The 12,324-nt window shown below is 40.8% G+C and overlaps 1 protein-coding gene across 5 annotated transcripts in view; it reads right to left on the minus strand.

Moving 5' to 3' along the window:
• The window catches only part of SORCS1 (sortilin related VPS10 domain containing receptor 1), a 589,960-nt gene that overhangs the window by 142,126 nt on the left and 435,510 nt on the right, over positions 1-12,324 (minus strand). The gene's annotated exons all lie outside the window — the stretch shown is intronic.

The following is a 12,324-nucleotide window of genomic DNA, read 5'->3' on the forward strand; positions in this document are numbered from 1 at the left end:
CTCCAAAGTCTGATCTAGAAAATGGGAATAAACAATATCCATCTTGCTAGAAGTTATGACATTTGATGACCTTAGTCTTGAAATGTGTTGAGTCTAGTGCCAGGTTAGACTGTACTCACATAATGTAGCTGTACTTGGTATTTAAGTCCTCTCTCTGTAATCACCAATACTGCTCACTGTGTCTCAAGCTAACCACCTGTAAAGTGCTAAGGATATTTCTACCTGAGGCAGCTTCTTTCTTTTTCTTTTTTTTTTTGAAGACAGAGTCCCACTCTATCACACAGGCTGGAGTACAGTGGCAGCAATCTCAGGTCACTGCAACCTCCCGAGTTCAAGCGATTCTCCTGCCCCAGCCTCCCAAGTAGCTGGGACCACAGGCGCATGCCACCACGCCTGGCTAATTTTTGTATTTTTAGTAGAGACAGGGTTTCACCATGTTGGTCAGGCTGGTCTCGAACTCCTGACCTTGTGATTCGTCTGCCTTGGCCTCCCAAAGTGCTGGGATTACAGGAGTGAGCCACCACACTCGGCTACTTCTTTCTTTTTATATTCAATTTTTGTCTGAGTTAAAGATTTTTCTTTTAAGTACGTTTTTAAAAACACCATGAAAAAATATTCTCCTTGTATAATAATTAATACAAATACAGATCTTCTGCATAGGCAGCAGACAGCACTGCAAAGTAAGTAGGGCTACAAGGAGAATGTGGAAGTCATCTCTGCACCCAACACACAGGGCCAATCAGCAGGTGTGGCAGGTGTTCCGTCTTCCTGTTGGAGCAATCTTCTAGGTCCTAGTTCCATCTCCAGCATGGCATGCGACTCTGAGAAGGTCATTGACCAAGCTCGGTTTTAGACTATTTTTTTACATAATAAGAGTTATTAGAAGCTTAGAAACAAAACGGATGTTAAAAATCAGACTATGACTTTAAGATCCAACAAATCTTTACCATAAATTATCCACTGAAACCTGTTTCCTTCCCACTGCTGCCAAAACAAAACAAAGCTCTGTGATGTTGCTGGCAAGTCTGTGTCTTGAGGGCTTCTGCTATTTCTAAACAGCACGCTTACTCCTGGCTGACTCCCTATGTTCATTCAGAGTTCTGCTGGTTTGAACTGCCTTTTCCTTTCCTGTTACTCAGTCCGAATACTTCCTGCACCTTCTTCTGTGAAGTTTTTCCTGGGGCTTAGACAAACCTTTCCATCCCTAGAATGTCTTCATTGATAACAGCAGCAGCAGCATTAACCTCCAAAATAATCAGAGCAACCTTTCCTCGGGGTCAGGAACTGTGCTAAGTGGATCACATGTTTTTTTCTCTCTTAAACTTTGTTTAAAATCCAGGCCGGCCTCGGTGATTCACACTTGTAATCCCCAAACTTTGGAAGGCCGAGGCGGGTGAATCACTTGAGGTCAGGAGTTTGAGACCAGCCTGACCAACAGAGAAAAACAATATATTACAGATCTCTGGGACTCTATCCATCCATTCTATCATTCAACAAGTATTTATTTAGCACCAAATACTTTAATTTTCTCTAATATTGTAGAAGTTTAATTATAAATAAAGCTAGAAATGATGCAGGCAAGCATAAGCACTTTAAAACTCACCTATTCCCCATTGTTTCCACTCGGAAACAATTTAAATCAGCAATTTAAGCAATCTGTTTAAAAGCAGAACAGATTTTAAAGCCCATACAAGCGCATATAACTTTTCCTTGTGTTCTACTGCTCTATTACTTACTTTGAAACTTCTGTGTAAAATGTTCTCACTCATCACACACACACACACGTGTCAACATGCCGCTGTTCATATACACTTAATTCCTATCAGGATTCTAGTGCCCTCTGTCACATGTACCAGCTAGAAATTGAGAATGTCAAAAGTGAGATTCTAGTCTTGGCTCCAGAAAGTCTACACAGAGGACGAGATACTTCTGTGAAAATTATAAACTTACATCAAATATTCTAGCTTGGCATGATGAGTGTGATTTAGCATTGCTTTCTTCTATGAAATTTCTTGATTTGGGACCAATGTAATTGACTAAATATTGTATTTTATTGTTGGCCTTTAGGCATTCAGGAGGCCATGACTACCACAGGGAAAATTCTGGGATCATAAAATTTAGCCAAGCATGAAACCAAAAACTGGGAACATGAGAGAGAAAACAAAAGCATACTATTAGGTTGGTGCAAAAAGTAACTGCAGTAATTGCCAAAAACCGCAATTACCTTTGCACCAAATAATATAAACACAGAAAGTTCACTGTCCAATTACAATGCAGCATGGTGAGTGCATTCTAGGAGGAATGGAAGTGCTATGGGCTTGCTGGTGAGATATTTAATCCTCATACCTCTGCACAGATGTTTTACTCTGTGCTAGAAACTTCTCCTGTGACTCTGAATTTATTTCACTTTGTATCACACAGAGCTGTGGACTTGTTATTCCTTCAAGGCCTATTTAGTCCTCTTTAGGCTAGAGATTATTTTACTATTCAGACTATGTTATAGAGGGAATTACTTTTGTCAGGGATGGGGACATGATGGAAAAGCTGAGGGAAAGCCCAGAAGGCTGCCTGGAATGATGACAAGGATAACTCATTACTCCAGAAAGAAGGAGCACTGGGCAGGAGCAGAGAGGCATGAGAGAATGTGAGATGTGTTTCGGGAACACTGGCTGTGTGTTTTGCAAGAAAGCCCTACTGGAAACCCACACTAGAACCTAGTTTAGTTGGGTAAAGACAGAAAATTATACACAAAGTCACACTCAATCATGTAGAACTGAGAAGCACATCACATAACTTAATTCTGTGTCCGGAATTGGTTCCTTCCGGTGGGTTCTTGGTCTCGCTGACTTCAAGAATGAAGCCGCAGACCCTCAAGGTGAGTGTTACAGTTCTTAAAGATGGTGTGCCTGGAGTTTGTTCCTTCAGACGTTCAGATGTGTTGGCAGTTTCCTCCTTCTGGTGGGTTCGTGGTCTTGCTGACTTTCAGGAGTGAAGCCGCAGACCTTTGTGCTGAGTTACAGCTCATAAAGGTAGTGCAGACCCAAAGAGTGAGCAGCAGCAAGATTTATTGCAAAGAGCAAAAGAACAAAGCTTCCACAGCATGGAAGGGGACCCGAGTGGGTTGCCACTGCTGGCTGGGGGTGGCCAGCTTTTATTCCCTTATTTGGCCCTGCCCACGTCCTGCTGACTGGTCCATTTTACAGAGTGCTGATTGGTGCATTTACAAACCTTTGGCTAGACACAGACCGCTGATTGGTGCGTTTTTACAGAGTGCTGATTGGTGCACTTACAAACCTTTAGCTAGACACAGAGCACTGATTAGTGCATTTACAAACCTTTAGCTAGACACAAAAGTTCTCCAAGTCCCCACCCAATCCAGAAGCACAGCCAGCTTCACCTCTCATGTCCAAATTAAGTTTACAAAGACAGTAGGGAGTAGGGGAAGGAGTTAAAGAGAGACAGAGAAAGAGAGAGAAGGATAAAAAGTAGGAAGAAAAGAAGCAAGCAAGCAAGAATGAAAGTGGTAAGAGGAGAGGAAGAAATGAAACCATTTAGCTCATGAAGGAGAAAGCATATAGTTTCCAGTTTCTTCTCCAGGTGTTTTACTTTTATTTTTGGAAGGGGGAGTGAGGGGAGAAGGTGTGCACATTTACTTAGATGTGTCTACATGCTATAAGATTAATTTCAGAACAGAGAGACACTGCCTCTAAGACATGTGGATACATTCAATGAACAGTTTTTTTTTTTTTTTTTTCTTTTTTTAGATGGAGTCTCGCTCTGTCGCCAGGCTGGAGTGCAGTGGCACCGTCTTGGCTCACTGCAACCTCCGTCTCCCAGGTTCAAGCGATTCTCCTGCCTCAGCCTCCCAAGTAGCTGGGACTACAGACAAGTACCACCATGCCCAGCTAATTTTTGTATTTTTAGTAGAGACGGGGTTTCACCATGTTGGCCAGGATGGTCTCGATCTCTTGACCTCGTGATCCACCTGCCTCAGCCTTCCAAAGTGCTGGGATTACAGGCATGAGCCACTGTGCCCAGCCTCAGTGAACAATTTCTTGATTATTTTTATCACCCTCCATACCAGCTATCCTACCTGAAACATAAGAGATGCTCAACAAAGAACAGTATGGCACAGTCCTTGTCTCAGATAATGGAGTAAAGACAGATAACACGTTTGCCCGCCCCTCTCTCTATTCTAGCCACCTGGCCTTCTGTTATGCCTCAGCCATGCTAAGCATGCTCATATCCATATCCTTTGCATGTACTCTTCCATTTGTCTGGAATGCTCTTCCACCAGGCAGACATACAGGTCTCTCCAATATTTCCTTATAGACTTGGCTTAAACACCAAATGTCACCTTATCCGAGATTTCTTCCTTGATGGCCCTCTTTCTGTGATCCCTCTCTATTCTCCCTACTCTGTTTTTCTCATACATTTGTAGCTCCACTTCTCATACAAATACCTCATGCATTTTTTATAACATCTCCCCTAACTAGAAGGTAAACTTTATGAGAGCAGAGCCTTTGCATCAATTCCTAATCATCCCTCATTCATGCCTAGAAGAGTATCTGATGTGGCGTAGATGTCCAACAATATTTTTTGAATGAATGAATAGTAGGTCCAGAGTGAAACAGAACTGGCTTTAAATCCTAACTCTGAAACAATGGAAAAAACACTTAATCTTTGTAAGCCCCATTTCCCCATCATTAAAATGAGGAAAATAAGAATAGTGTCTACCTCCAAGGATTGTTATAAGTAAGGCAGCTGAAAAGTATCTAGTGTGCTCACACCAGATAAATAATAGGAATATAACGCATGATCCTAGCATCATTGTTGCTTCAGAATTTAGAGGACAAATGAAGAAAATATGTGAGTAAATGCCAGGGACTTTACGATGCTACTTTTTTTTTTAAGCCGGAGCCAGAAACGTTAGAAATTTTTCAGCACTTGGGGATTACCACATCTGCATGTTATATGGAGTGCTGCTATTGTATTCCGAGGGATACCAAGGACCCAAAGCCTAGATCTTTGTCCTAAAGTTAAGGCCTGTGAGTGAAAAGTTTTTTGTGCACCTTTGTTCTCTCAGCCTCAGCATGGAATATAAGGGCACAGACCTTCATGCAGGTGGGTGGGCACCTGGGAAGCAGAGGAAGTGGCATATAATGGCTACAAAGAACCCAATTTGAAAGCTGCCCAGCTGAGCCTGTTGTTGTACTGTCACTATCAGGCTTTTCAATGCTGTGCTAGGAGGCCCGTGTTATCTTATTTCACGCTTTTCTGAGTGGTTGTTAGGGCTGTCTTCAGGCTACTGAATCAGACAGGCCAAGTGGATATCACTAGTCACTGAAATCAAGAGCCTTTTGCAATATGAAATACGGGGTCAGAATAACACTGCTAGAAAAAAAAAAAGAAGCAGAGAACTAGATTCTGGCTATACTAGCTAAACATTGATGCTTTATTTGGGGATAGAAGAGAGGTGAGAATGTGCATTTTCTCAGCATGTCGGGAAGTGATAAGGATCTGTTAGAATCTGAAGCTGACCAGAAATGGAACCGTCTAACCTTTTCCAAGGTCTACCTTAGAAGGTATTAATAAATTGACTAAAAAAGAAGATAAAAGATATGAAATGCGGGGTCTAATAATGGCAACTGTTGTGCTAGTGTTGGAACTTTGGCCAAAGTGGGGGTGCCAATTTGATATTTTTAAATGTGTGTATCAATGCCAAAGGTTTCATATTTTCTATTCAAAAGATTTGATTTTTTAAAGTTCACTGAAGAAGAAATAAAGGTAGTAAAGAAAAACAAAAATTCTCAACCTCACTCCTAATTAAATAAATACAAATTAAAACAATAAGGATATGCCTTTTTAAAATTTGCTCTCATATGGGTTATATTTGAAAAGTCTTCGATAATGTCCAAGATTGCTGAGGGCTTGCAAACACAGGCATTCTCATACTGATAGACTACTCATTGTTGCAAACATTTCAGGAGGCAATCTGACAATTTCTACAAAAATTTGAAATGTATATACTCTCTGACCCAGGAATTTTCCTTCATCAAATTTCCTTCCGTAGTGTTTGCTGCTTACGCGAGCTTGAATGCTGACTAACCAAATAAATAATATGTGTGTATGTGTATATATATTCGCATTGTTTGAAATAGCCAGAGGTCTCTATATCTACAAAGGTCTCTATAATTTAGTAATTACAAAATATAGTTGACTTTAGAATGGGGTTCTATATATCAATTAACCATGAAGTTGCTAAATTTATATGTGCTGATATGAAAAGATTTTTAACTTATATTTATATTCACAAACACTAAATTTGCCACAATTTTTCAACAAGAACATGCGTGTAAGTATATGTGTCTATACATATACATGTTCATCTGTATAAGCTTAAACAATTTCTGGAGAAATATAGCAAACATATATATACACACCCATATATAACAATAAAAAGATAAGCGGTTTTATATATGTATATATATATCTTTTTATTGTTATCATTGCTATTTTTGTTGGTATAAAAGTAATCTATTTTCATGGTAAAAACACTCTATAGCTGAGATATTGAAGACTTTGAGAACTGAGGTCTCTATTACCTCCCCAAAGCATTTCAGCAGTGCTTACCTTATCCAGATTTTGACACACTTGCTGTTCAATATGGAAACTAGGTTGGAAAGCTGGCGGATAAGAAGTAGAAAATGAGATTTCCAGTTCTTACCCAAGACCAGAATTAGTGGGATGCATAGTTATATAAAGTTGTGAGTTTCTTTTATTTTATTTTTGCTTGTTAAAATGCTAGTTTGAGGTTCATTTCACAGAGTTCTCAGGCAGTCATTTTCACAGTTGGTTAAAGGGCCAAGGTTTGTTGTTCCCCAGTGAATGAGATTAGTGCTTGGGAAACTTGTTATGAGGTTACTTACTCATGCAAATAAACACTGGGACCCGTAATTGTCCCCTGTCTCCTGTTCCTGCTGGCACAGATCACCACCAGTACAGAAACATTCAGGTTGCGGGCTGGGCCTTTTATTGCAGAAGTAAAAGGGAGAAGAAACAATGGCCAAAGGTGGTACTGCAGGTTCTCTTACAGATGCCCATAATATACAACTATATATCCATGTGTAATTGCCATGTGAAAAATTCTGATAAAAGTTATGTTATTTTCCTCCAAAATCAAATGTGCATAAAATGTGGCACCCAGCAGGGAGTTAGTAAGTCTCTTGCATCCATCTGTTAGTGCTCCAGGACTTCACAGACCCAGTGGTTAAAGACCCTTCTTTCAGTGGATATACCTAAACAGTGACACACTAATATATTTATTAATTCAACAAATATTAAATGTTTCATCCTGGTGTGGTGGCTCATGCCTATCCCAGCAGTTTGGGAGGTCAAGGCAGGAGGATCGCTTGAGCCCAGGAGTTTAAGACCAGCCTGGGCAACATGGTGAGACCTTATCTCTACTAAAAAAGTAAAATAAAATAAAAATATAATGTTTTGGGCTCTAAGTTATCTTTTGGACACAGAACGGAGATTAAATAAGATACAACTTTTCACACAGCTTTCAATCCAACAGTTTGGTCAACGTTTTCTCTTTAACTATATGCATTACACACACACATACACAAATGCACCTATGTTAGGTAAATCAATAGAATGTAGGTTTCCTTTTTAGTATTTTAATCTACTGGGCTCCTACAATGCAAACACACACACACAGAATATTTAAACAATAAAAGATCTGCTTCATGGATGAGGACCTGTCAATTTGTCCTCTTTGAACTCAGGGGCCAATAATAAATGTCACATCCAATAAATATGTTCAAAAATTTCCAATAATACATCCCGTGATTGATTGTAGTTGAGCTTGCTCTTTTCAGCTCACCTCCCAAGGCAGAAAGTAATACAAGAAAGAATAACATCCTTGTCACAGATGTAAACTACAAGATATCTACATATTAGAGGATAGTTGGTAAGAAACATCAGTGCCAACCATAGACTCTCACAGAACAAAAGCTTTCTAGAGGATCTAAGATAAAGTACTAGTTTATATAAATAACCACACATTCCTATGCAGACACTTGTCGCTTTGTGGGCAAAGGTTCAGAATCTATGCCATGGACCCCATTAGCAGTCTGAGAAAGCCTGTGGACCCATTTTTTCAGAATGTTTTTAATGCATAAAATAAATTACCCAGAATAGACCTGGGAGATATACCTAATGCTAAATGACGAGTTAATGGGTGCAGCACACCAGTATGTCACATGTATACATATGTAACTAACCTGCACATTGTGCACATGTACCCTAAAGCTTAAAGAATAGTAATAAAATAAAAAAAACTAATTCAATTAAATTTAAATAAAGTTACCAAAAGATTAAATATTTAATACCCTTGTATGTACTTTTCAAATTAATATATTATATATCAAGATCTACTGGCAGGTCTGATAACTACTACAATTTTGAGGAAAGAACGAGCATAAATAATATTTTCAGATATAATGACTATATTATGATATAAAAATTTCTGTGATTTCTATTGCAACAAAGTCCCTTATATTGCTAATACTACTCGAGTTTATTTCCAGCCCTTACAGTTGAAAGTAATCTTGCAAGTTATAAGGTTTACAAAAATAAAGATATAAGGCTGGGCATGGTGGCTCACGCCTGTAATCCCAGCACTTTGGGAGGCCGAGGCGGGTGGATCTCAAGGTCAGGGGTTCAAGACCAGCTTGACCAACATGGTGAAACCCCATCTCTACTAAAAATACCAAAACTAGCTGGGCGTGGTGGTGTGCACCTGTAATCCCAGCTACTCAGGAGGCTGAGGCAGGAGAATCGCTTGAACCCAGGAGGTGGAGGTTGCAGTGAGCTGAGATTGCACCATTGCACTCCAGCCTAGGTGACAGAGTGAGACTCCATCTCAAAAAAAAAACAAAATAAAATAAAAATAAAGATATAATTCTTTATTCTCACGTAAAAAACTAAAGCTTTCCAGAGCTCACCTCCCCTCAAATATGGGAACTTCAATGGAAACAGAAATTAAGTATAACATGTAATCTAGGGACATCTGAAATAGACCAAAACTAAATTTTGAATAGCAAACCCAGATAAGGATTCACAACACACTCCATGGGGAAGAGCCAAACTGGCAAGCGAGGGATTTTTCCTGTGTCAAATGTCTCAGTGTCTTGACTACAAAATATGTGAACACACTAAAATCAGAAAATAATTTCTGGTTCAAAGTCAAAAACATGATGGCCAGGTGTGGTGGCTCATGCCTGTAATCTCAGCACTTTAGGAGGCCAGCGTGGGTGGATCACTTGAGGTCAGGAGTTTGAGATCAGTCTGACCAACATGGCAAAACCCCATCTCTACTAAAAATACAAAAATCAGCCAGGTATGGTGGTAGGCGCCTGTAATCCTAGCTACTGGGGAGGCTGAGGCAGCAGTATCCCTTGAATCCAGGAGGCAGAGGTTGCAGTGAGCTGAGATTGCACCACTGCACTCCAGGCTGGGCAACAGAGAGAGACTTCATCTCAAAAAAACAAAACAAAACAAAACAAAACATTATATTATTGTAAAGTATATTTGGCATATACTCTACAAGATGTATAACCTAGAATAAAAACAATGGGTTCCATATATGTAAACAATAATGAATGGGGTCAGGCGCAGTGGCTCATGTCTGTAATCACAGCACTTTGAAAGGCCGAGGCAGGTGGATCACGTGAGATCAGGAGTTCCAGACCAGCTCGGCCAACAAAGTGAAACCCCATCTCTGCTAACAAAGTGAAACCCCATCTCTGCTAAAAATGCAAAAAATCAGCTGGGCATGGTGGCAGGCACCTATAATCCCAGCTACTCAGGAGGCTGAGGCAGGAGAATCACTTGAACCCAGGAGGTGGAGGTTGCAGTGAGCTGAGATCGTGCCATTACACTCCACCCTGGGCAACAAGAGCAAAACTCCATCACACACACAAAAATAAATAAATAAATAAATAAATAATAACAATAATGAATGGATGGAGAAAAAAAGAGAGGATCTCAATTAGGAAATGAGAAACAGGCCAGCCATGGTGGCTCACGCTTGTAATCCCAGCACTTTGAGAGGCAGAGGCAGGCGGATTACTTGAGGTCAAGAGTTCGAGAGCAGCCTAGCCAACATGGCAAAACCCCATCTCTACCAAAAATACAAAAATTAGCCTGGTGTGGTGGTGCATGCCTGGAGTCCCAGCTCCTTGGGAGGCTGAGGCAGGAGGATGGCTTGAACCCAGGGGGCAGAGGTTGCAGTCAGCCGAGATGGCGCCACTGCACTCCAGACTGGGTGACAGAGTGAGACTCTGTCTCAGGAAAGAGGTAACACAGAGATATGAAATTCTTAGTGCAGCTGATGAGACTGTAACCTGATTTTGATAAATACACTGTCAAATTTTGCCTACTACATTTGCTAACACCTTGCAACCCTGACCTCTCTGTGCTATTTACTTCCAACCTCCTCCTCTCTGTTTATTTTGTTGTTGTTGTTGTTTTAACTGGAGCCTTGGTTATTGAGACAATCTCTCTCTTTTTTTTTTTAACACTGTGACAGGTCAGGTGTTATGCTTAGACCCTTTAAATCAATTGGTAGGTTTTTTTTTTTTTTCTGTTTCGTTTTGACAGGGCTAACTTTTCAAATTAAATCCTTTTATTGAATTTTCACCCTTGGATAGTTTCTGAAGATGCTGCCTTTGCAAAAAGAAAAAAAAAGTAAAGTAAAATAAATAAAATTAGAACTGATACATTTCATGCTTTGTGAAAGCTAAGCCTGAGATGACAGTTTGGCATTATCAACCGCCATGCCTTCAGGGAGCACAGGAATAATGAATGCTGGGTGTAAGAAAATGTGCAGATCACAGAGAGTGATGGCCTCACTGTTTTTGGGAAAAAGCGTCATGTGCATTGGATGCCACAAGCCAGAAAACAGCAGCATATGCCCAAAAGCAACCCGGGATGCTCCCAATTCCATCCAGAGCTTCCTAAACAAGGGGTGCGATCATGGGAAACAGACCCTCAAGCTCCCAATTCCATCCAGAGCTTCCTAAACTAGGGGTGCGATCATGGGAAACAGACTCTCAAGCTCTTTCACTAATTTTCTGTTGTGGAACTTTGCTACACAAAGCATATTTCACAGACCCGCAGCATGGATATCATCTAGGAGCTTGTTAGAAATGCAGACTCTCAGCTGGGTGCGGTGGCTCACGCCTATAATCCCAGCACTTTGGGAGGCCGAGACGGGTGGATCACAAGGTCAGGAGATCGAGAACATCCTGGCTAACATGGTGAAACCCCATCTCTACTAAAAATACAAAAAATTACCCGGGCGTGGTGGCAGGTGCCTGTAGTCCCAGCTACTCAGGAGGCTGAGGCAGGAGAATGGTGTGAACCTGGGAGGCGGAGCTTGCAGTGAGCCGAGATAGTGCCACTGCACTCCAGCCTGGGCGACAGAGCAAGACTCTGTCTCAAGAAAAAAAAATGCAGACTCTCAGGCCCCTACTGAATCACAATGCAGATCTTAACAAGGTCTCTAGGTGGGTAGCATACATGCTAAGGTTTAAGATGCGAGACTCTAGCATTTTCAGACAATCTGGTGAGTGAGGTGAGATAGCCACTGGTAGCCCTGACAACAGGTCAGCTGGGTCTGCGGTCACTCAACATATGCTTAGTGAGATCTCTCTACATGTAGATGCCATGGCATGTGCTGGAGACATGTTTTTGTTTTGAGATGGGATCTCACTATGTTGCCCAGGCTGGAGTAAAGTTCCTATTCACAGGTGTGTTCATAGTGCACTACAGTCTTCATCCCTGGGCTCAAATGGTCCCCCTGCCTCAGCCTCCTGAGTAGCTGGGACTACAGATGTGTGCTACCATTCCTGGCTCTGGAGATATAATATTGAATATGATATACATGGTCCCTGCTCTCATAAAACTTACAGACTGGTGGTGAGAAATGGTTGTGATCAAATAATCATGTAAAAAGAAAGTATAATTTCAAACAGAGAAGAACGTGACAAAGAAAAAAAACATAGTTGTATAAAAGCAATCAAAATAAGAAGCTCATTTAGATTGAGAGTTTACGAAAGGCTTTTCTAAGAAATAGGCGATTAACCTGGGGTTTGAACCATCCACAGTAATCAATTATGCTTGACTGGTCAGGGTACGGGCAAGAAAGTAGGATATTCTAGATAGAGAAAACAGCATGTAGCAAGGCTTTATGGCAAGACACATATCCCTGTATGTTCCAAGAATTGAAAACCTGTCTAAAGGCTTGCAGGCAAC

The sequence above is a fragment of the Pongo pygmaeus genome, chromosome 8 (assembly GCF_028885625.2).
Source record: "Pongo pygmaeus isolate AG05252 chromosome 8, NHGRI_mPonPyg2-v2.0_pri, whole genome shotgun sequence".
In the NCBI taxonomy this organism is placed as follows: Eukaryota; Metazoa; Chordata; class Mammalia; order Primates; family Hominidae; genus Pongo; species Pongo pygmaeus.